Raw genomic sequence first — 22,449 nt, forward strand, 5'->3', positions numbered from 1 at the left:
TTAGCGGGAGAGGCAGTAGCTGTAATAATGAGGCATCCAGCAAAGGCCGCCAGTTTGGTTTCACTAAGGAAGCCTGCCTTGATGAGGCCTGGGGGAGAGGAGGGAGGGAGTGGGAGGGAGAGCAAGGGTTGGGTGGAACTCTGGCTGGAAGTGAATTATAATGGCACAGTTAATTAAAGTTTACCATAGCCAGGGGCCATTTGTTAAATGGCGGCTCTCTCTTCTCTTTTTTTGGAACCATGTGACCTCTCTCCTCGCTCAGACCCATTCAGCCGCTAGTCTGGTTGCCTTAACCAGTCTTGCTTTGATCCTTCAGCTAGATTCCCCCTTCCCTGAAGCTTTCCGCATTGCGCGCCTAGAAAGCATTTTCTTCTCCCGAAGGAAAGGATTCTTACGGGTTTCAGAGATTCAGATGGAGATGTCCGGATGAGCCTAGGCTTCTTCATCGCCAGTTCACCCTGGCTTTCCCCATCTCTGCCATTTCCCGTCCTTCTTGCTGCCTTCCCCCACAGAGCCAAGGTGGCCAACATTTAATAATACATATTGTGTTTATATATATGCATTGTTGGCACAGCTAATCAAGTTGGATGTTTCTTTTAGAGGACACAGGGGTAAGGCAAGGAGGGTTTTGAGAGAATGGGCTGATGGGGTCATTTTTTGACCTTGATCTCTGAAGACTGCACCATCAGAGAGCCACTGCATCCTGCACTCGCATGTGAACGCACTCCGCTCATGTGGGCATGGATGCCTGCGTTACCAAATGTACGATTCATGGGTGCATTCGCACGTGCATCTAGCCCAAGCTGTTAAGGTAGTGACTACTGAAATTCACTTTTGCTTTCTCCCAGACCTTATCAAATCCAGGAAATGAGAACCGGGAATGACCATATAGTCATCTAGTGAAATGCTTTCTAAACCTGAGGTCAGAGACACCATAGAAAAAAATCTGATAAAAATGATGGATCCTTCCCCAGAACATACAGGTGCCCTCACACACATGAATTTGCATACATTTTCTTTCCTTTTTAATATAAATTTTATGTGTTTATTTTTAAATAGAGGAAACATTTCTTTGGTTCAAAAATTCAGAAGGTGCAAAGGGGAATACGGTACCCTCGTAAGGCCTTCTTTGTGCGAAAGGCCCTGCCCGTGCTCAGTTCCCTTCTGGGATACAACCAATGTTCCTTGATTTGTAGAGGAGTCTGTGCACATATAAAGCCCAACCACAGAACCTGAGGTTGGAACTTAGGTCTAGTCCATCCACCTTATAAAGATAAGGCCGCCAAGGCACAGAGAGAAGAAGTAACTTGTCTATGGTCACACAGTGGCAGAGCCTGGACTAAATCCCTGCTAGGGAACTGCTCTGATGGACATTTCCTACAATAAGTAAGTAAGTAAGTAAATAATAGATAGATAGATAAATAAATAAATAAATAAATAAATAAATAAATAAATAAAAATAAAGTAAGGACACTTGGCCTAACCAGAGCAGTATATGAGAAAAGGCGACGATGAGGCGGGCGAAGGACTGTGAGTGCCTGATGGGGTGAGGCTCAGAGATTTCACTAACTCTTGGAGGACTAGGGACAGGCATTTATTTGTCCCTTGGTTTCTTGTAGCCATTCCACTTGGGGACGAGGATGTTCAGAGAAGTTTCCAGGTTCCTGACTGTGAACGTGAGAGGAACCTGAGCCAGTGGTCTTTTCTTGACCTTTGAGCTGTGGGTCTTTGCACCACCTTCCCCTTTGCTGATCAGAAACTTCTGATGATTTTTAGACAGATAAGCAAGCATCTGGGCATAGAAGTAAGTAGGAAGAGAGAAAAAAGATCAACCAGGACTCTTCCTGCCTTCCAGTGAGCTAGTTTGGGGCCTCTCTCCTCCCTTCCTGTCACCCACCTCTGCCTGGCTGTGTCTCCCCGCTGACAGAGGGAACTAAAGGGGACAAGGAGCACCCCATGTGCTGTGCGATGTGCTGGGTAGGTACACACTAGGCCATCCAAGCTTTAGGCCAGCCTAGGAGGAGGGTGTGATGATTCCCATTTTACAGACGTGCCAACTGAGCTCAGAGAGCTTAAATACACAAGGGCATCCCTGTTATGTTATTCAAGTCCAGGGCAGCCTGGATTCTTCCCAGGACTCCTATGTTGTTCCAAGCAAAATGCCTCTGACTTCTGACCCTAAGGGCCCAGGAAATCCAGGCTCAGAGCTTAAACCCGTCCCTCAGCCCCCTTTCATCTTCCAGAGTCTCAGTGTGAGCCTGGCCAGTGCCAGTGAGCAAGACTGCCTACAGCAGGGGCTGTCGGGATGCCCTAGGAGAGGGCGTTTCTTGGGCTCAGTGTTTTGGGGACACACAGTGGTGCTGTTCAGACAATATGTGCAGTCAGAGTAAGATTTGTTCTCAAGTCTCCCTCAGCCACGTGCTACCTGCAAACTTAAAAGAATGAGCGCACCTCTGTCTCAGTTTTGACTGAACAGAGAGGTGGGCAGGAAGCAAATGGGGATTCTAATTTCTAGGGCACATCGCTTCTGATGCGGAACATCAGCCTTGTGAGCCACCATCTTCCCTGGCGTTCTTGCTTCAGTTAGGGGAAAAGAAGTGGCAATGAACTCTTGAGCTTGGCTTGGTTGTCCTGTCTCTTTTGGAGTCTCAGATAGGAATCAGAGATTGATATAAGGTATAAGAGATTGTGTGCAGTCTCTATGAAGTCTGTGTTTAGTGTTGGGGTTTGATCCAGGAAAGCATACCTCTCTGTGAGCACCAGATTGTGGACCCCCAGTTAATGGGTCCCTGGTTCAGGCCAGACTCAAGCGGAGTGTCCCAACCCCCAGCTGGTCTCTTGTTGGCTGTAGTCGCTGCTCACTCCAGGACACGCCTCCGTAGTAGTCAATTCTTTAACACATCTGAGCATGTCACACCCTTGCTAAGAAACATCCCTTGGCTCCCTGTTACCTATAGGATAAAGTCCAGATTCCTTGGCTCCACAATTTCCCTCTGCCAGGGGTAGGGTATTTTAATTTTTAAAAGGATATGACATGTACATGGTTAAAAAAAAAAAAAAGAGAGAGAAAGAAAGAAAAAGAAAATCACACAGCACGAAAAGAGGCTCAGTGAAAAGTTGGTCACTCTCCTTCCCGTTCCAGGTCTCCAGTCCCGCTCCCCCAAGGGAAGCATTGTGGGCAGTTATTTGGGCTATACTTTCAGTATTAGATGCATAAAGAAGTTAAGGTTTATAACATGTATCTTATGGGGGTAGATACCGAGACAAGCCGAAGACAAGACGAAAGGTCCAAGGCAAGGAGCCGGACTTGGGTCAGGGGTATCTGAGTCTGGGGTGTCTCCTAACCCCACAGCCAGGTGTTAGCTGTTATTCTTCACAGGCTCGGGACAAAGGGTGTGTGTGTGTGTGTGTGTGTCCCTGGCCCACACCCAGTGCACCTGCACCACTGTGATGTGTTGGGCTCCCCTGTGTGGTGTAGGGGGTTCTCTGGAGGGAATGGGGGTGGGGAGAAGTGGGGCAGTGGCCATGGAGGCCAGGTATCCCCTGCAGTGTGCTTCCTCTCCCAACACCCACCACAGACAGCTCGGTGTAGCTGGCTCAACTGCTTCCCTAGGTGACAGACCAGGAACCTGTGGCTAAAAGAAAGAGCAAGGGAGGAACATTATTGAGTACACCTTTGGAGCAGACAGCCGGCCAGGCATTGTCATATACTATTTCTCTTTTATTATGGCTGCTTGTTGCATTACCCTCCGGGGACAGGATAGTACCCACAGTAGGTACTATTATCACTCCCATTTTCCGGACAACACAACCGAAGGCCAGAGCTGTAAATAACTTGCCCTTGCCTGGCCGAGGGCCTCCTCTCCCATCTGGAGGCTAACCTCGCGCTCCCCTGGCCCCACGCTCCCTCCCAGCCTCACTCTTGCCTCACTCTTCCCCAACGCAAACCCTTCCAGGGAGGCCTGGCTTTTGTCGCAAGGACTGAGCGCCTGAAATCCAGGCCACGGGGGTTGGTGGCTCAGGAGCCGCGACTCCAGGGGGTCCGGCTGCCTCGGAGAACAGGTTTGGGTCGCTGGGGGAGCCGGGGCGACGCTGGCGGCCAGCACCCCGGGAGAGGCAGCTGTGGAATGCCGGCCACGTGAACGCGAAGGAATTAACTCTGCGCCCCTGGGTCTCGGCCCAGACGGTCACGTGACCACCTCCTACAAACTCGCCCCTCCCCTCCTCGTCGGCTTGGAGCTGTAGGCCCGCAGTGCTCTGTCTGGCCAGGGCCAGGCGACCGACGCCCGAGACTCCTGGCTCGGGGAGTTGCCAACAAGCCCAATTCTCTGGGGGCGAGGGAGCCCTCTAGCATTAGGATCGTTTTAGGGGACGGAGAGAGAGGTGTCCGGTGAGCTCCCCAGGGTAGGACAGAAAAGGGGAAGAGGTGGGGACCCCAGAGCAAGAGCAGCTGTGGGCTCCCTGCCCCCCATTACGGGGAGGCAGTTAAACTACCTGGCCAGGCCATCTGCCCGGAGGCAGCTTCTCCGGCTCCAGCCCCGTCCTGCCCCTGAAGGATCTCCATGCCACTTGGGTGAGTGGAACAACTCAGCTGGCAGGCAGGGCCAGCCCCAGCCAGGCTGGGAGAGCTGGCACCCTGCAGCCCCTGGTCAGCCTCAGGCACAGCCCACACGTAACCGGCTCCTACCAGTGGGTCGCCGTGCCCCTCCCCCACAGAGGCGGAAGGGGTCAGCAGGTGTCTGCCAGCCAAAGCCGCTGGCTGCCTCCAGCGCCCCGGGGGAAAGGGAGGGCCTCTGACAGCCTGCACCAACTTTTCTTAATTCCACATGGTTCAGGTCAAGCCCTTCTCCCTGGGAAGCAGCTGAGTCACAGCCTGCAGCCTCCTTATCCCTTCATCTCCTGTCCCACCTGCCGGTGACTTCTTCCCAGGGCTCTCTCTCCTCCACACTGAGGCTGAGTGCCTGAAGCAGGGCTCCTGTTCCCTCAGGATTGCAGAGGCGGTGGGAGACACCTAGAGCCCAGGCTGTTGCTTTTCTGAAAGGCTGCACCCTCTCCTTTTGTTCCCCCAGTCCTCCTGCTTCTCCTTCAGTGCTTCTCATCGCCCAACAGATACCGACTGATTAATGTCTGGGTTCAAATCCTGGCTCTGCTGTTAACTTCAGGCAAGTTGCTTGATCTCTCAGGGCCTTAGGGTCCTCCTGTGAAACGGGATTACCCCTCACAAGGATGTTGGAAGAATTAAAACACATAATGCAAGTCAGCAAGGCTCTCAATGAATGTTGGCAGTATTGCTGCCCTTACTCTTGCTTGGCCCAGGTGCTCCCTCCCTCGCATGCCCCTGCCCCCAGTGCTGGGAGGGGCAGAGGACGCATAAGTGCTCTGACCGAGGGGCCCCAGGAGCACAGATGGGGCCTGTCCCATCTGGGGCACTGGAAAAGTCCCCTTCCAGAAGGTCAGGCTTATAAAGGAAGGAGAGAGGTGGGGGGAAGGGGACTAGGAGGCAGGAGATCACGGTTCCATTGGAGAAGGGCAAGGAGTTAGCTTGGTTTGGCTGGTGGGTGGGGAGAGGTCCAACAAGCAGGACCTCCTGAGCCAAGCTGAGGAGCTTGGAATTAATCCTGAAGGGCCTTTGAAAAATACAAGCGGAGGGACACAGTCTGATTTGCTGTTTGATTTACTTTCCGGCAGTAGCGTGAGGACTAGATTAGCCGGGAAAGAGAACGAAGGCTAGGAAACCGGCTAGAAGGCGACGGTAGGATCCAGGCAGGAGGTGCTGAAGCCAAAGTAAGGAAGGGCAGTGGTATAGGGAGGGGCTCAGAGATGTTGGGAGGAGGGAAGGCAGGCCCCAGTGCGAGATGCACTCAGGTGCATGAGGGACAGGCAGAGGAAGGAAGAAGGCTGGCCTAGCCCTCAGGCAATGCAGCATGGGGGCAGGTTTAGGGGAAGAGGTCTGGTCACTTTTGGACACTGCCTGAGGTGCCACGGGCCAACTGGGGGGGCAATGCCAGGTAGGTAGGTGGACATGCCTGTCTGGACTCTGCTGACAGGTCTGGGCAGGAGCAGAAGAGGGGTTGTCTTCCTTGTGGGTGGCATCGGAGGCGTGAGTTTGCAAGAGGTCCCTGAGGGAAAGCGGGCAGAATGACAAGGCTGTGGAATACTGGGAGCACTCACCTTCCAGGGCTGGGGGAGGAGATGAGTAGCCGGAGGGGTGGGAGGACAGCCACAGGAAAGAGTGTCCTGCCTGCCAAAGGAGATGCTGTGGATAGGGCTGGGTGCTGGCCTAGATGGAGGAAGATCAGGCCGGAAAGGTGTCCGTTCAATTCGGCAGCAGGGAGGTCCCCGGAGACCCTAACCAGAGCAATATGTGCAGGATGGAGGTGGGGGGGAGTGCAGGGGCAGAGGAAGACCCAGCTTGTCCCCAGAGTCTTGGCCCTGAAGGGAAGCGGAGACCTTGGCAGCCAGGGGCGGGTGGGTGGGGTCTCTCTGGTGCACACTGAGAGAGACATAAGCACATCTACAGGGAAAATCTAGTGGAGAAGGAGTGGTTGAATATACCAGAAGGGGGATGGTAATGAATGAGTGACAGCCCCCAAGAGGGGAGGAGACATCAGGAGAAGCAGTGCAGGGTACTGAAGAGTCATACTAAAATAGGCGCCATCTACATTGTGTCTCCTATGTGCCAGGCACCGGTCTAAGTGCTTTATAGATGCTAACCTGCTCAGTCCACACAACAGCCCTAGGAGGTAGGTGATGTTATTATGCACATTTTACAGAGGAAGGATATAGACAGAGAAAGGTTAAGTAGCTTGCTCAAGGTTATAAAGCTACCATGTGATGCTGCCGGTATGCTGGGAGTTGAACCCAGGCAGGGTGCCTCCAGAGATGTGTAATGGCCCAGAGCGTGGATTCTGGAGCCAGACAGCCCGGGTTTGTATCCCAGCTTCTCCGTTTACTTGCTTTCCCCTCTGTCCCTCAGTTTCCCCACCAGGAAGATAAGTATGAGAATTATACCTAATTCATAGTGCTGCTGGGTGGGTTATATATGTAAATGCCCGGAAAACGCTCAGAGAAGGGCTTGGGACAGGGAAGGCACAGGTGGAGGGACTCACCTGCGACAGGATTGGGTGCCTCTTCCACTGGGAGCAGCGGGAAGAAGCCAGCACAGGGCTGATGGAGGGCTTCTCGTAAAGTGTTTGCCTATTTATGGGCCCTCTCTTGGGTCAGACAGGGCTCTCTGCTGGCAGCTTTGGATGCTGTTTGCACTAGAAGCCGTCAGGACTTCTCTGCTCAGTCGCTGTGGGACCTTCTGCATGTGACTGTAAACCTCAGCATCCTCCCAGGCCAAGAGGGGCAGTGATGCCTACCTGCCAGGCTGTGGGGAGGATGCTAACACTCATCATGCAGAAGCTCCCTCTACCGCTTCTACAAACATCGAAGAATGGCAGGGGCCAGGCACTGTTCTGGAGTGAAATTATTAGTATTTTTCTTGACGCCTCAGCACAGGACCTAGATGCTCATTAAATGTTGGTCAGACGAGGAAAGAGCGTGTCTCCCGCATGGAATGAGAAAGAGGTGAAGGAAGAGGTGCTAGAATTAATTAGAAGAGGAATGTGGGTAGAGCCCCCCCTCGCCCCTTTGCTCTATAACATGCACCCTCAGATGTCCTCAGGGGTCACTTGCCTCACCCCTTCTGGGACAGCATTTGCTCTGTGGGCTGATGGGCAGATCCCTGGTTACATGCACATGCGACCTAGAAGATAAGAGTTGGGGTTGTGTGCACCTGGGGATGGGAAGCCCGGCCTCTGGGCCAGCGGAGGATTTGCTTCCGAAGACCTTTGCTCTGAGGGCTCCTTGAAATCAAACCCACTTGACTTGGCTGCATGATTTCCCCAGTTACAGGAGGAGTTTGTTCCGGGGATAGTGTGGGTTCTGGGCAGGACTGGCTTCAGGAGCGTGGACCTGGGGGGGTCATACCAAGCCCCAGATTTGAAAGGGATGGTTTAATGCTTTGCTGTTGTCATCTTGAAATTCTTAATGATTTTGAGCAAGGGGTCCTACATTTTCATTTTGCACGGGGGCACTGCTAATTATGTGGCCCGTCCTGGTTATCGGCTCTGGGGTGCTTGCGGTCTCCCTGCCCATAATGAACCTGGGAGGGCCCGCATCTGCACGTGACAGAAGCTGAGAGCTTCATGGCCAGGCCAGAGGGGCTGGGGAAGGCAGCCTGTGTCTCTGTCCCTCCAGAGGCCTGGGGTAGGGGTGAGATTTGTGGTATTGGGTAAAGCACGCTGGTCAGACAACTGGGTTTGTATCCTCACTCTGCCACCAGGCAGCTGTGTGCTCTTAAGCAGGTAATGGACATTTCTGAGCCTGTTTCCTCATCTGTAGAATGGGGATAGGGTGACCACATCACAGTACGAGGGTTAAATTAGCTAATGTATGGAAAGTACTTGGTTCATAGCTGGTGCTTAGCTGATGTCTGCTGGTAAGTGTGCGGTTGGGGTAGAAGGGCAGTTGGATTGAGGGTAACATGCTCCCGCTCTAGCCGACTGTGGGAGGAGAGGCATTGAGGCCCCCCTCTGCCATCCTTGGAACCATCTTCCAGGAAATGGGTGGTCAGCTCTTCCTTCAAAGTGGCCCCCATAGGGAGAACAGATCCCAGCTCTGGTCCAGCGGTCAGAATTTCAGGCTGCCAGGACAAGTTCCGGGGCCCTGAGGGACCCTGCTCCACCCTCCCCGCACCTTTGCACAGCCTAGTTTCCCGAGACCTTTTCCACTGGAACGCAGACCTTCCTCTGCACATGGTGTCTAGGCTAGCCCAGCTTTCCCTGTATAATAGCAGTGAGCCTTCTTTCCGCAGGCCCTCCCCCTCCTGGGGACAGAGCCATGGCCTGAGGTCACTTGCCGCCTCCTTTTCAACCCCCTTTTGTCCCCACCCCTTTTCTGATCCTTGACTTACCCTGAGCTGGATTAAGACCTTTAAGCAGCCCAGAGAGCTGAGAGGTTGAGGTGTACCTCCCCCCACTCATCTCCATGCAAACTCAAAATAAAGACCACTCTAAACCTTAAAATTAGTGTGAGGAAGTCCAACAAAGCTCTGATTTTTCCCAGGGTGACTACTTCCTTGCTATTTTTGAAATACTAGGAATCAGCCCTTTAAAAAAAACAAACGAAAACCAGGACACTGTTGATGCCCTTTTACTGCCAGTGCCCTAAGCACACGCTTAATCTGTCTGTTGGGCAACCTGGCCTCGCCTGCCCCCTCCCCTGTGCCAGAGCCGGACAGAGGACTGGCCTGCAATACAGGGCATTGGGTCACTCTGCCCAGAGACTTCCCCAGGGGAGAGGGAAGCCCAGGGCCAATCAGCCCCTGTTGGGGAGGTGACATCAGGAAAGCCCAGAAGGTTCCACTTCCGCCCCTGCCACGGGTTGGGGGGTGGGGTGCACCCTCTCCTCCCCACTAGAGAGCAGCCAGAGCCAGCCCGGGCCCCCTTCCAGTCCTCCAGCTGGCCAAGGACGGCTGGGCTGGGCTGTGTTAGTCCCTAGGCCTGTTGCCCTGCACTCCACACCTGTCAGGCAGGTCTCCCTGCCCTGAGCCACTCCTTGTCCTCCCTGTGGGGGAGGGAGCCATCGAGTGCTGGGACTTCTGCAGACTGGCTTTTCCAGATCCTGCTTGTAAACTCTGGTTACAAATGAACCCCACATGTCTGACGAGGAGGGTGCAGTGGTAGGAGGTAGAGAAGGTGAGCAGGAGTCGATGCACAAGGAGCAAGGCCAGTCCTCCTCAAGCACAATCAGGGAGCGCCCCAGAGAAAGAGGATCCCGAGCATCCTAGAAAATTCTAAGTGGGAGGGGCCTTTTAGAGCACTCCATTCTGCAGAGAGAAAACAGGCCTAGATAGAAAGAGAAGAGCAAGTGGTTTCCACAAGGTGAGCAGCAGACACATGGCAGGTCGAACAAAGCCCTCTCGGCCTTGTCTCAGTCCTCCGTTCTCCCTGAGTGAGGCAAGAGGACAGTCCTCTACCCCTGTCTGCTCCTCCCCCCCCCCCCCACGTCCCCTGCCTGCTACCCTGCCTGCCTTCTTGCTCAGCTGTCCTCCACCCAATCAGCACCCTGGGCCTATCCATTGTCCCCTTTCCCCTCACCAGGGGAACACTCATTTATTTGTTGAGTGTCTCGCCCATACAAAGCCATGTGTTCTTCTGGATAGCAAACCGAAGCCAGAGGTTAGATGTTTTCTGCAGGCAATTTCACATTCCAGGGGAGAGAAGGGAAGGAATGAGTAGATTTGGGGCACTTTACAGGTGCAGGGCGTTTCCCCTACATGACTGTGACCTTGGGAGTACCTCCATCCCAGTGATGAGCCCTGGAGTCACAGTTTCAAAGCACTGGGCTCAAGGTTTCAAAGCAGCCATGCTCCGGCTGGAGCCTGCCTCCAGACCTATGCCCTTGCTTCTGCAGTGCACAACCTTACAACCCAGCCTGAAGGCTGCAGCCTACAGTGAGCAGTCTGCATGATCTCATTTCATCCTTACAGCGCCCCTGACAGAGCCACTGCTATCCCGCCTTTTTACAGGGGAAGCAACTGAGGCCCAGGGACACCCAACTAGAAACGATCGGAGCTGGAATTTGAACCCAGGGCTTCATGCTGTAGGTCCACGTGCTTGATCACGGCGCGGTCTGAGTCCTGCCGCACACGTCCAGCCCCTTGTCCCATGGCCTGCGGTCTTGGGCTGTGTGTTTCAAGCCAGGTGTCTGGAGTCTCCCTGGGGAGGACAGGGGCTGCGGGTCCTCGTTCTGAAGCTGGTGTTGGCAGACCGCCACTCTGGTAAGGCTTGGCAAGGAGGAGTTGCCGATATGGGCTAAGAGTGCAGCTTGACATGTGTGTCTTTTGCTCTCTTGCCCTTTTTGGGGGTTCTAGCTTTGTCCCCATTGTTCTGGGGGGGATTGATTAGGCTGTGTTTCCTTCCTCACCAAGTGCTTGCCCAGAAAAGGCCCTAAAATACACAGATGGGGTGCTTGGAAAGAAGTCTTTCAGGCTTTGGGATTAGATAGAAGGGGGTTCAGATTTCTTCTGTACTAGTGATCTTGGAGAAGTCACTCCGAGAGTCAAGTTTCTGTTCTGTGAGGTAGAAAGAATGGTGCTGCCTTCAAAGCAGGATACAGGGAATCAAGTGAGATACCAGATGATCGTGAACTATGAGGTCCTCTCTAATTGTTGATTGCCATGCACTGATGCTATTATCTTCCTAAAGGAAAGAGTCAGTTTGGGGGTTAGTGCAGGTGGCTGGTTGGGAGAGTGACAAGTGGAAGGCTGGGAGGCTGTTGGTAACGTGGATTGTGCCCCAGAGCCCTGGGACTCCTGAGCTACAGGGGGAAGGCTACAGGTGGGGGCTGTCCCCTGTGCCCTGGCGTATCAAGAACCTCACTTTGCCTGGGTTGCTGGGGGAGTGACAGGTGTTCACACTGCTCAGGGGTGGAATGCACCAATTGACCCTCCAGAGCGCAGGGCCCCAGGGCCTGTTGCCAGATAGGAGCGGCCACATTCCCTTCCGAGCTGATTCTACCCCCAAGAGTCCCCTCCCCCCAAAGAGGAGCTCTCTGACGTGTCTGGAAAGCTGCCTGGGTACGCATGTCAGGGATTCTTGTTTCCAATGAGCCTGGTAGCTGTGGGGCGATTGGAGGATAGAAGGAAACTGCCTAAATGGAGCCAGGGGTCCATGGCTAGAAGAGGAGGGCCCTCCTGCTCCCGGCTGATGCACTCTTCCTAGATTATGTAACCATCTCCCTCAGCCCCCTGCAGGGTATGTACACATGATAACTTGGAAGAGATACCCATCTGGTTGAGGCAGGTCATCAAAACTGGGAACAGTCCCTGCCAAACAGGAACATCCTGCCCCCCTCAGCTGCGCAGATGCTTGGGTTATTTGGGAGGAATGAGAGATATAATCGCATTCTCAGTCAGGAAGCATGGCCTGTCCTTGCTTTATGGGGTCTTCTAGTCAATCATGATTTCTTCAGCATTTGGAATGTGGTCATAAATAAGCCAAAGTCCTTATTGATGTGCTCAGCTTAATGAGGAAGAGTTCCACAAACACACGGCTTGGTAATGGAGGGACCTTGGTTTTAGGTTGGGCACTTTGGCTTGGGTTTTGACAGGTGAGTAGGGCTCATGAGCAGTGAGAGGGAAATTCCAGGTCTTCCTTGTCCACCATTTAAGATAAGAAACCACCCTTCGTGGAATACATGAGTGCTGGGAGGTGCTCTAAGTCTGTAGGAAAGCATGACTCAGGAATGAAGCCATTCCGGGTCTGATGGTGAATCTCCCTGATACTGGAATTTTGGCCTCCCCCCTGCCCCCCATCAGGCCTCTAGCCCTTCCCTGGGCTCAGCCGCAAGAAGATTTGGCCAAACCAAATTTTTCTCTCTGAGGGAGCCATCCAGCGCCTGGATAGCTGGGAGCACAGAGGTCAAGGGAGGACCTTTTAGTGGTGCTGCAGAGAGTGAGCACACAGATGAGAGGCTTTCCACCCCACCCTGACCGCACCTCCTGCCTGGGACGCCCTCTTAACCTGCTCTTGCCTGGTCCTGAAACAGCCCAGCCTGGGCCCTGACCTGCCATTCTAGATCTCTCACTTGGCTCAGTGGTTCAGAACCTAAACTCCTGCATGACTATCTTCAGGCATTCCCAAGGTCCTGAGCTTGCCCAAACCACCTGATTGATTCTGGAGCCCTCTTAGGGACTCTCAGGTAAGTCCTCATGAATCCCAAAAGTCACAGTCCCAGACCTAAGCTCCATGCCCACAGGCAGTCACCCACTCAAATATGGCAGAGCCAGGGTTCATCATTTCCAGGACCAGATGGACCAGCCGCAGGGCGGAGCGCGTGGAACGTTTGTGACCACAGTGCCCCATCACCTAAGCAGCAGGGAGTGCAAAGCGGGTTTGGTCTCAGCTGAATTTCTTTCAACGAATGAAAGGTCTATCATGTCTTACCTCTTCTCTCTCTCTCTCTCTCCCTATTTGTTTGTTTGTTTTAAGCAGGCTCTACGCCCAACGTGGGGCTTGAACTCACGACCCCAAGATCAAAGGCGTGCTCGACTCACTGAGCCAGCCAGGTGCCCCTGGATCTTACCGACTTTCAAGTTAGAGTTTCCCCATGTGGCGAGTAAGAGTGGAGCTTCATTGGGACGCCTGGGTGGCTCCGTCGGTTAAGCGTCTGACTTCACCTCAGGTCATGATCTCACAGTTTGTGGGTTCGAGCCCCGCGTCAGGCTCTGTGCTGATAGCTCGGAGCCTGGAGTCTGCTTCGGATTCTGTGTCTCCTCTCTCTCTGCCCCTCCCCTGTTTGTGCTCTGTCTCCCTCTGTCTCTCAAAAATAAATAAATACATGTAAATTAAAAAAAAAAAGTGGGGCTTCAAAGGGAAAGTCAAGACACCAAAGGGTGATTTGCTCACAGCTTCTTTATTTCACAGATACCTATGGACCACCTACTTACCTGCCAATTTTTACTCCAGACACGGGGGATTCAGGAGGAAACAGAACAAAGGTCCTGTCCTCAGGAAGCTTATATCACTCTGGTGGGGCAGACCAACAACAAAGAAATACACCAGGTCAAAATATGTCAGTTGGTGGTAAGTGCTAAGAAGATGAATAGGGTAAGTAGGGGATAGTGATTGACAGGTTGGGGAAGAGTGTTGTCGTTTATCCCGGTGGTTCTAGAAGGCCCTGCAGGTGAGGCGACATCAAAGAAGAGACTTGATGTAGACACGAAGCAAGAATGTTCCAGGCCGCTAGACAGTATCATCATAATCACACTCTACTGAACACACCGCTTTAACCTGCCTGCCGCTGGCCCCCACAGCCGGGCAGTGACTCTTAGAAAGAAAGCATGACATTTGCTCGTGGGGGGTCTTCGGTTCGGAACGTGGTCCGTACCATGTTGTTTGCATGTGTCTGTCTCCCCCTCTAGAAAGTCTTTTGTAATACTGAGCCGCCAGTCCAGGCATAGCACTTGGAACAGAGGAGAACGTTTGTGAACCGACCGCCTGGCACACAGAGATGCATGAACAGAGGCCAGGAGCTGGGTGTGGGGCACAGGCCGAGGGCAGAAGCACATCCTAGGAAGGAGGCAGGAGTGATCTCTAATTTCAGTCGCTGCAGTTGATTTGGTGGCTTTGTGTTGGTCTTCTACAGAAAAATAATCGCAAACATCTGTATCATGTCAGCTGCTGTCCTAAGCACTTTGCGTATATTAATGCATTTCATGCTCATAAAAGCTCCATGTGACAGGTAGTAATATCACACCCATTTTACAGGCCAAGGTTCTGAAGCAAGTGGTTTAGCTAAGGTCACACGGCTAATGCTTGGGAGAGCCAGGATGTAAACCCAAGAGCCCCTGTTCTTATCCTTACCCCATAGATATATACTCCATATCCTTACCCCCTAGACTGGTCCCCTCGATCTTTCACTGGGGTGTTTGTGCCCTGTGTTTCTCGGAAAAGCCAAAGCATTTTTGAGACTCAACTTCCAGGAAGGTCAATGTAAGGCAAAGATTTCAGAAAAAAATGAAAATTTAATTATAAGTCATTTAAGACATTTTTTATGCAGCCATATGTTATAGTGAATAACCCAAAAAGCCAGGTGAATTTTTAAGATAAAAAAGGAGGCGTCCAAACCCTGTTGGTGGGTTGCAGGGTTTCTATCCCCAGGTCCCCTCCCCTGACTCCCAGCCCAGGGTGGCTTCCCCTTATCCCAGCACAAGTGTGTGTGTGTGTGTGTGTGTGTGTGTGTGTGTGTGTGTGTGTGTGTAAAAGAGAGAGAGAGCGAGCGCGGGCGTCCCCAGTCACTGTGACGTCTGGATAGAAGTGAGTCATGAACATGTCAGGCTGGGCTACAGTATGAAGTGTCGCTTTCTGATTTTTCTTCTTCAGGCCTGCGCCAGGGGTGGGGCGGGAGGGCCAGGCAGGGAAGGGGCTGGGCCTTGACTCTCCACAGAAGCTTGCCCAGGGCTCCAGAGTTTCCGGTTTGTGCCTGTGGGACAGTGTCGCACAAGGCTCATCCTACTTAACACCACCAGGCAGTAATGCAGGAGGCAGGAGGGACCTCTCATCCTCTGTACCTTAAAATACCCCCGCCCAGGCCCAGCATCCAGTTTGCAGAGCACATCCTTAGGTGTTGCCTCCCGCAGAGTGAGAGGCATGTTCTGTGACCTGTGTTTTCTGTATGTCCATGTATGTCAAGCCCAGGAACCAGTGTCCTCACTGCCGTGTGCCCCAGAATGGGTCTCCCTGCGGAGGCAATGCCCATGGGTGTTTTAAAGGCAGAGCAAGATGAATGTAAGCTGACACTTCCCCCCTCTATTGACAAGGAACTGACAGACCTCGCAGAGGACAGACCTGGTAATTAATGTGCCAGCATCTTCATTGACAAGGCAAAAAAGCAAATACACAAGCTGAGGGGAGTTAGTCATGCCGATGGGGGACGGGGATGGCAGTGGGGACAGGGAAAGGGCAGGGAGGTGTGGGGTGTGTCTGGGGGATGGGAAGGGCTCAGGCGGGGCGAGCTGGGAGCGAGCAGAGCGAGAGAACAGAATTGTCTGTGCATCTGGGAGGAAATGTATGTGTGAGAGAAAGAAAACGTGAGAGAATGTGTCTGAGAGCAAATGTAGGGGTGGGTGAGGAGAAATGTGCGTGTGACTGACAGAAGGAGGGAGGGAGGCGGGCAGGGTGCGGGCAGCGGGCCTCTCTCATCCCTCCTTCAGCCACAAGGGCTTCTGGAAAGCCCTGCAGTTTGGAGTGAGGGACGTGCAGGAGAGGTGAGATTTCATTACCTTTCCCTTTGTGTGATATTTTCGTGTTAGAAATGTAAGACGGGAACTATAAATAATCCAGTCACAGCTGCGGCATCCTGGAGATTTATGGTGCGTGCCAATGCCGGCCAGCTTCGGGCGGGGGGTGGCTTTGCTTTACAGAGCCGAGATAAAAGGCTGCCCCTCCTGCACTTGGCCCTCCTGGCCCTGGCCGCCCCCCCCCCCCCCACTCCTGGCACAAGCCATCCCTCCTGAGCTGCAGACTCCAGGGGAGAGAGAGGCTCACAAGTGCCTAGAAACCCCTTGTCCTGGGCAGCCTGGAGCCAAGTACCAAGTGGGCAGCCAGGGGATGTCGGGAAGACCAGTGAGGCAGGGGCCAGTGTGGGCAAAGGTGCAGGCCTGCCGTGGGAGGCCCCCCTTTGCTCAGCTGCCACAGACAAGGGGGGACCAACAGGTGGCCCAGCCACAGCCAGGCTCAAGTCTGAGGTCCCTGGAGCACGGGCCAATGGCCCTCTATTCCTGGCCTCCTTTCTGGGCAGGGGTCTTTTTCTGTGCACCATCAGCAGTATGACCAAGCTGTACTTGGTGCAAGACCCTGGTGGGGGCGGATGGCCACCCCCACCCCCCTGCCCCGCCGCTTCCCAGGAGAGGGTGCACGCCCTGTTGGCCTGAGAAGGGGTCGTCCTCCAAGAACTTGGGAGCTGCTGGCCAGTCCAGTGACACCCCAGGGAAGAGATAGACAGTGTGTTTGGGACAGTTGAGAGGGCAGGAAGGGGGCAGCCTGGGCTCCCCACGTCACCTCCCAGGATCTCTCTCCAGCCTTGTTGTGAGGACAGGGGGAAGAGGTGCAGGAAGACATTTGGGAGCCAGCCACAGGTTTGTCCTCGGGACTCATGGGACTGGAGGAAGAGGAAGGTCAGGGGTCTCAGGGAGAGGAGCTGGTTCAAGGCCCCCCTGTGACATGCCTGGGCTTCCCTGCAGTGTCTCACGAGTACACTTGTGTGGCTGTGTCCCACGAGCCCTAGGCTTCCCGAGGGCAAGAGACATGGACGCACGGCTCTCACGGCAGCCTGGTGGCTACATGCGCCCTGGCCCCGGGCTTGATGCATCAGTTCTGCAGAATGGTGGGACCCTGGTACTGACATGTGCATGTACGGACCCCACAGAATGGAGCCCTGGAGGGAGTGTGTGGAGTGGGGGAGCAGAGCCACCTGGATCTCTGAACCCTACTCGGTCCCCTCCTGTTAGTCCTCAGGCTGTCCCTGGGGCTGAGGGTCTCTGTGCCAGCCTGCCCCCGGCCCCTTCTGCCTTCTCTGGAAACCCCGGTGCTGGTGCAGCCCAGGAACTGCAGGCACCAGCCTGTCACCTCGATGTTTCTCGCTTTGCTTCCCTTCTGATTCTCTGAGCAAATATTGAACATCCAGAGACACGTCCGAATCCTCGGCGTGGGGGTGGGAGGTGGAGGCGGTGACACAACTGGCTACTTCTTGGGGCAGCTCAGTCAAGATCAACCTCAGCTCCAGGCCTCTGGCCGAGGGAGGCTGCTGAGGGGGTGGGGGCGTTAGTCCAGTGGACAGAGAGGGGCCCTTCCCTCAGAGGATTCCTTTAGGGCAACTGGTGCGTGACTGTGGACTTCCAAAGCAGCCACACATGGGTTGTGGCAGGGTCTTTTCCTGGGGCAGTGTGGTCTATTTTCTGCCAGCCTCCTAAAGCAAACCATGTCTGGGAGTGGGGCACACACGGTAGAATGAAATCCCCTGGGGTGTCCCAGAGGCAGCTCAGCCATAAGCACGAATGACCTCAAAGCAAGCTTGCCGAATTTCATGAATGGCAGAGCCGTGATATTCGGAAGGGGAACAGGGATCCTCTGAGGATGTGTCCCCGCTTGATGCATTCCTGATGCACCTGTCGGGGGTCACCACTCTATGCATCATCACGCTGTTCTGGGTGGTTGTGCCAGCCAGGGTGCTGACTGTAAGAGGCAGAAATGGACTCTGACATTCTCAAGCAGAGAAAAGATTTGCTGGAAGGATTGGGGGCTGCTCACAGCATCAGTGGGAAGGCTGGAGTCCCAGCTTGGAAGGTGAGCAGGATCCAAGAGATGCTAGGCAGTCAGCGTCGTTGCCAAGGTCACGCCACAGGGCAGCCTGCTTAGGATGCCTTTGCTGTTACCACCCCTCTGCCATCAATGGTGTGATGACAGGTAATTTTGTGTGTCAACTTGACTGGACCATGAGATGCCCAGATATTTGGTCAAACATTATTCTGGGTGTCTCTGGATAAGATTAACATTTGAATCCTTAGGCTGAGTAAAGCAGATTGCCCTCACCAATGCTAGTGGGCTTAAATAGAACAAAAACGTGGAAGAAGGGAGAATGTTCTCTCTGCCTATTGAGCAGGAAAGTCAGTCTTCTCCTGCCCTTGGACTGGGATTTACCCCATCGGTTCTCCTGGTCCTCCAGGTCTTTGGATTCAGACTCTTGTCCCATGAATACTCCTCAGGAAGGGAAATTCCTACCCCATCCCCCCAAATATGGAAGGAACACTCTGGATGGCCTTCTCAGTCTGCCCCTCCAGAGTTCCATCCTTCTATCTTTTCCCCCAACTCCGAAGTCCAAGAGGCTGACCTGTGTGGGCCTCATGGGCCGAAACCCCATGCCTCTGGCTTCCAGGGTCTCCCACTGGAGGAGACTAGGAAGGTGGGCGGAGAGAGGTCGGGGTATTTTTCCCCTTGTTTCTTTCCTTTGCAGCTCTCACTCTTTTCAGCTTCCAGCCATCTCCCTCCCTGTCACATCAAGGTCTGCAGAATTCCTTCTGGTTTCTTTTAGCACTGCCCGCCCTAGGCAAATAGTGCCTTTTGAAAGACTCCTCAATTGCCCTAGTTGAGGGTAATGCCTCTTACCTGCTGGCACCTCACATGGGACAGGAAGTCTGGAGATTGGGAGGCAACAGAGCCCCAGCAAATGCCCACAACGTGGTGGTCCAGATGCCGAGGGGAGGCAGGGTGCATGGTACAGTGGCAAGAGCATGGACTTTGGAGACAGACTTACTAGGGTCTGAATTCTCAGCCCGACTCTTAGTAGCTCTGTGAACTTGGTCAAGGTCTTAACCAGGCTGACCCTTCTTTGTTCTTCACCTGGGAAATAAAAGTTCATATGGATGTCATAGATTTATTGTGAGAATTGAATGAGACAAATTTTTAAGCACTCAGGACACCAGTGATGGCAAAAAGGGTCTACCTTAATGTGTCAGCTCCAACTGATCAGTTAGGGCTCCTGGGAGCCCTGGGTGAAGAATTCTGACATCTCATCCTGGCCTGGGGGTGATGGGTGCACTCATGATTGATTAGTGATGTCTGTCATGGTGCGGATTGGGAAGTGGCAGTAGGATGCACTTGCCTTTTCTGTAGTAAACACCCACTGAGTGATAGCTATCAAGTTTTATATTTCTTTGCTTCTTGGGAGGGGAAGTCGGATTCCTATCTGACCACCAGTGCTGCCCAGGTCCTGAGGCATCGAGCTACCTCTCTTGGCACATCTCAGATTCCTCAGTAGCGCCGATGCTCCGATCGGCCCTTTCCTTTGATCAGCAAACTGCTTCAGCCCTATCTGGGTTGTTTAAGGTCTTCTTTCTCTGGGAACGTTCTCTTGCTCTTTTCTTTCTTTTTTTTTTTTAAATTTTTTTAACGTTTATTTATTTTTGAGACAGAGAGAGACAGAGCATGAACGGGGGAGGGGCAGAGAGAGAGGGAGACACAGAATCGGAAGCAGGCTCCAGGCTCTGAGCCATCAGCCCAGAGCCCGACGCGGGGCTCGAACTCACGGACCGCGAGATCGTGACCTGAGCCGAAGTCGGACGCTCAACCGACTGAGCCACCCAGGCGCCCCTCTCTTGCTCTTTTCAATCCCCAAATGCCCAGCCTGATTCTCCCCTCTGTGTCTACCACGCTCTCTCCATAGAAAATAATAGGGAATTATGTACATTTAACTTGAATTTCTCTGCCTCATGTCACATCACTTTCCAAATCTCCCCCATTATCTCCTGCCCCAACCCAGGGGGCCTGGCATTATCCCAGCCACACACACCAGAGGAGGTTGAAGACAGAAGAGGTGAAGAGAATCATGGCCACAGGTGTCCTACTGTGTGAACTGGAGACTTAGTGATCATCAGGTGGCTCTTGGAGTAGCAAAAAAAGTAGAGGAAGCAAGGATTCTTTTTCAGAAGTGATCTCCTTTCTAGTTTCACTGGCACATAGGAGCAATTTTTATTTATTCAAGAACCCTTTGTTCAGCATCTACTATGTGCCAGGGAGCAATGCATGAAACAGACATGTTCTTTGCCCTGATGGGGAAACAGACAAGCATAACACTGGGTGCTGGACAGTGCAGTAAATGCTAGACAGGAGCACAGGAAGGACCTCCAATTGCAAGGATGATTTGGGGCAATCAGGGAAGACTTTCTGGAGGAGGTGGCTTCTAAGCTGAGTCTGGAAGGATAAGGAAGGTGTTTCAGGTGGTCTTGGGAGCAGCATCTGCAAAGATCCAAAGGTGTGTGTCCAAAGAGCTACTGGCTCCTGGCGCATCACTATGGCTGGCTCTCAGAGCAGGAAGTGGAAAGTGCTGGACAGGAAGTGGTAGGAAGAGGGTGGTAGAGTCCTATGGGGCCTTGAAAAGGAGTCCAGATTTCCCCAAAGCAGCACCCATCTCACCCACCTCGCTCCCAGCCTGTCCTCTGCCCGCTGAGGCTTGAGGTTTGTGAGGCCTCTCTCTCATCGCTCCCCCTATCCCTCCTCCCCATCCTGGGAGGGCTTCTCAGGTCTCAGGGGGCAGCCTCTGTTCCCTCACCCCAATGCCTTGTGAGTCACTAGGAGTGTAGTGACAGCTGCTTAATGTGAGGAGTGGCTGGGCAGGTGGCCCACAGTGGCTGCATGAGGATGAACCAAAGTAGGGGTTAAGGGGAGCCCCCAACCTGGGGGATGAAGGTTTTAACGCAGTCTTGCTAATAACTGGCTGACCCAGCCATCAGCTACAATTTAGGGTAAAGCAGGCTTTCAAGCATTTTCTTTCTCCAATGACTAAGTCGGTTTGCAATTATCTCCTCCTCTTGTAAAACCCCTCACACCTTTTCCCCAGCCACTTCCCCTGCTCAGACCTGCTTCTCTTTGGAAAATGCGAAATGGTGCATATGTGAAGCTGTGTAGAAATAGGTGTAGCGTTGTGTGTGTCTGTGGATGAAAGCATCTCAGGGGCATCTGGGTGGATCCGTCGGTTGAGTGTCCGACTTCGGCTCAGGTCACGATCTCACAGTTCATGGGTTCAAGCCCCATGTCAGGCTATGTGCTGATAGCTTGGAACCTGGAGACTGCTTTGGATTCTGGGTCTCCCTCCCTCACTTCCCTTCCCCTGCTGGTGCTCTGTCTCTCTCTCAAAAATAAACATAAAAAAAAAAAAGAAAGAAAAGAAAGTATCTCATACATGTGTAAGGAAGTGTGTAAATGGGAGTGTGTGTGTGTGTGTGTGTGTGTGTGTGTACTTGCCTGAAAACGTCTCTGCTGGTGCCATGCATGGCAGCACGTGTATGCCTCTGTGCATGTGGGGGAACGTGAATGCACGCATGTGCACTTGTGTCCAGGACAGGCTGTGGGTGTGTATGAGTGTGGGGGACCTGAGGTGTGTGTGGGTTTGCAGTGAGTGTGCATGGGATTCTATGCATGGGATTCTATGCAATGGGCCCCCATGATCCTCTGCAAGGGAGACGCTGTTAGGCTGGGATATTTATATTAACCCAAACCATAAAATGCCCAACTGGTCTCCCTGCTTCCCCTCTCGCTCTTTCCTTTGTAGGCTGTCCTCCACCTAGCAGCCAGTGCAAGCTTTTAAAAATGCGAATCAAGGGGCGCCTGGGTGGCGCAGTCGGTTAAGCGTCCGGCTTCAGCCAGGTCACGATCTCGCGGTCCGTGAGTTCGAGCCCCGCGTCAGGCTCTGGGCTGACGGCTCAGAGCCTGGAGCCTGTTTCCGATTCTGTGTCTCCCTCTCTCTCTGCCCCTCCCCCGTTCATGCTCTGTCTCTCTCTGTCCCCAAAATAAATAAAAACGTTGAAAAAAAAAATTTTAAAAATGCGAATCAAGGGGCGCCTGGGTGGCGCAGTCGGTTAAGCGTCCGACTTCAGCCAGGTCACGATCTCGCGGTCCGTGAGTTCGAGCCCCACGTCGGGCTCTGGGCTGACGGCTCAGAGCCTGGAGCCTGCTTCCGATTCTGTGTCTCCCTCTCTCTCTGCCCCTCCCCCGTTCATGCTCTGTCTCTCTCTGTCCCAAAAATAAATAAACGTTGAAAAAAAAAAATTAAAAAAAAAAAAAAAAACGCGAATCATTTCTAGCCTGAAAACCTTCCGGTGGCCTCCCGCCGCATCTGGAATAAATCCAAACTTCCGACTATGGCCTGCCTCCATTCCAATCTTTGAAACTTCGTGGCCTCGTCTCCCAGTCCTCTGGCACCCTCTGCCTCAGCCACATAGGCCAGAGCCTTTGCACTTGACCTGCCTTCTCCTGGACCCCTTTGCAGTGGGGTGCTGTCATGGCTCCAGATTTCAGCTCGACATGGTGACATTATCGGTGGCACCTTCCCTGACTTCTCCATTTA

At 53.2% G+C, this 22,449-nt stretch overlaps 2 long non-coding RNA genes across 2 annotated transcripts; both read left to right on the forward strand.

Moving 5' to 3' along the window:
- The first annotated feature begins 4,217 nt into the window (after positions 1-4,217).
- Positions 4,218-13,209, forward strand: LOC147579814 (uncharacterized). Its single transcript, XR_015252153.1, has 3 exons — positions 4,218-4,573; positions 5,070-5,162; positions 13,044-13,209. It is a non-coding gene; the product is annotated as an uncharacterized LOC147579814 (long non-coding RNA).
- A 269-nt stretch (positions 13,210-13,478) lies between these two features.
- Positions 13,479-21,700, forward strand: LOC147579815 (uncharacterized). Its single transcript, XR_015252154.1, has 3 exons — positions 13,479-13,634; positions 19,867-20,005; positions 21,655-21,700. It is a non-coding gene; the product is annotated as an uncharacterized LOC147579815 (long non-coding RNA).
- The last annotated feature ends 749 nt before the right edge of the window (positions 21,701-22,449 follow it).

This window comes from Puma concolor, chromosome B3 (assembly GCF_028749965.1).
Source record: "Puma concolor isolate L17-30 chromosome B3, mPumCon1.1.hap2, whole genome shotgun sequence".
Lineage (NCBI taxonomy): Eukaryota > Metazoa > Chordata > Mammalia > Carnivora > Felidae > Puma > Puma concolor.